The 2417-nt window shown below is 37.3% G+C and overlaps 1 pseudogene; it reads left to right on the top strand.

Moving 5' to 3' along the window:
* Positions 1–1535: 1535 nt before the first annotated feature.
* LOC108466146 (auxin-responsive protein SAUR68-like) lies at positions 1536–2016 on the top strand (annotated as a pseudogene).
* Positions 2017–2417: the final 401 nt, after the last annotated feature.

Raw genomic sequence — 2417 nt, 5'->3', positions numbered from 1 at the left:
TGTAAACCAATCCCGATTGGGACTCATGTGGAAGGTGCGACTGAATCAAGTATCCACTCCTCGCCACTTTAGAATCATTGATGAAGCAACTAGAAGTTCACCATCATTGTAGTCTTCTACAACATCGCCTTCACCGAATTTTCCGTTGTTTTCTCTTTTGATTCGCACCTCCTTTTAATCTTATTTTGTAGCTTATAGCACTCAGATTTAATGTGCCCTTTCTTCTTGCAGAAGTTGCAAGTTTTACCTCTGTTTGAAGATTTCGATCTACCTTTAGATTTACCACGAGGATTCCGTTCTTGTGTTCTACCACGATCATCATCAACATTCCGGTCTTGTCTCCCACGAACAATGAGACCCTCTCCCTGAGAGTTGGGTTTAACCACAAGATGCTTCATCTTATCATACGAGGTTAAAGAATCATAAACCTCATCAACCTGTGAGAGACTCGCGGCTATATAAAATCGTGTCTCTAAAGGTTGAATAAGACGGGGCAACGAACAAAGTAGAATCAACCCTAGATCTTCCTTATCATCTTGAACCTCCATGGCCTCCAAGTTTGAGAGAATTTCTTTAAACACTTGTTAAGTGTTCGTGTACGACGCACCTTCCTCCAAACGATGAGCATAAAGACGCCGCTTCATATGCAACTTGCTTGTTAGAGTTTTCGACATACATATTTGTTCTAGCCTCTTCCATAATGCAATGGCGCTTTTCTCTTTCATCACATCCCGCAAAATTTCGTTGGACAAATGCGAGATGTAATTGTGTTAATGCCTTTCGATCCTTACGCTTCTTCTCTTCATCATTAATGTCGAAGGCATCTTATCTATCCTAGCAGGGCATCCTCTAGATCCATCGTGCAAGAAGCGCTTGCATCTTAATTTTCCACAACGCAAATCGGTGTTGCGATCCAACAATGAATTTCATACTTCAAAGATGCCATTACCGTGATCGAGATGAATAACCCTAAGCTCGATACCAATTTGTGAAAAATAAAATAGAATAAAATAAATAAAAATAAAGAACACATAAATTTTACGTGGAAACCCTTTCGGAAAAAAACCACGAGGCAGAGAGGAGAAGAAAATTCACTATGTCGAAAAATTTTTACTCAAATACAAGAGGAATAGACTATGTCTATTTATAGGCTTGCAAAGCCATATTCTAGTAGGATTGAAACACCTTATCCTAATTAATATAAAATAGATGGAGTTTAATAAGGTTTAAAAACCTTATTCTAAAATAAAATAAAAGAAGTCTAGTTCTATATGGATTTTACTTTTATTTTATTTTCCATCGTATTTTATTTAAATAAGAATTTGGGTCACTTAATTCTAACAGATTCTGACTGGCATAACTATACCCGTTTTTTCTTAGATATTCACAGCTGAACGAAAGCTACAAATAAAGTGTTGTTTTTGTTGTGTCTGTGTCTATAAATATCACAACAATGGCTTCCCCTCCTTACCTTTAGAATTCTCACTTCAAACTTCTTGCTCTACCTCAACCTATTTCCTTGTCAGAAAGCAAGCATGCTTAGCACAAAGAAGCTCATCAGAATGGAAAGGAAATGGAGGAAGATGGCCGCCATTGGAAGGAAAACAATTACTTCACCAGGGAGTACTCGCCGAAAGGTGGCTGATAAAGATCATTCTAGTGAATCATCAGTTGGTGATAAGGGCCATTTTGTTGTCTACACAGTGGATAAGAAGCTTTATGTGATTCCCTTGTCATATCTTAACAACAGTATTTTCCAGGAACTCTTCAAGATGTCTGAGGAAGAGTTTGGGTTGTCAAGCGATGGACCTATAACGTTCCCATGCGATTGTCATCATGCGTTACATAGTCTTGTTGGAACGACGAGGATTAGCTCATCTTACAGTACATTCTTCCACGAAGGACATGCTGAAAAACAGTTCCCGGTCTTTGGGTTCTGAGCATATTAACCATTTAAAACGTCCTGCAATTTGCAACCCCAAAAGGAAGCAAAAGGAACTTGTAAATGATTACTAAACTGCTGTAGCATATGCCTTGTAGATTTTCCATTGTACAATGCTAACTTCATGAAATGCTAGACTTTCTGACGATAACTCAAATGAGTTAATTTCTCATTGCTACCGCCTACAATCGACTATCACATGAATAGTTGAAAAATGCAAATACATATAGAAGTAAAATATTAAAGCACTCTCAAGAGTTCACATTTTCCATAGGGATACTGTAACCTCAAATCTGTATTAAAACTTTTACTGGACATCTCTGATAATATATTTCCAGCATTTGTGACTGCAATTGGTAAAGAATGAAAAGTGGTAACCTTACAATGTCAAGAAATAAGCAATTGGATTGCAATGTACTAGCCAAAAAGAACATAGGCAAAAATAAAGTCTAATATGAATTACTGCAGTCTATCA

The sequence above is a fragment of the Gossypium arboreum genome, chromosome 2 (genome assembly GCF_025698485.1).
Source record: "Gossypium arboreum isolate Shixiya-1 chromosome 2, ASM2569848v2, whole genome shotgun sequence".
NCBI classification, from domain to species: Eukaryota; Viridiplantae; Streptophyta; class Magnoliopsida; order Malvales; family Malvaceae; genus Gossypium; species Gossypium arboreum.
The sequence above is the reverse complement of the archived record's forward strand: the minus strand, read 5'-3'. Positions and strand labels throughout refer to the sequence as shown.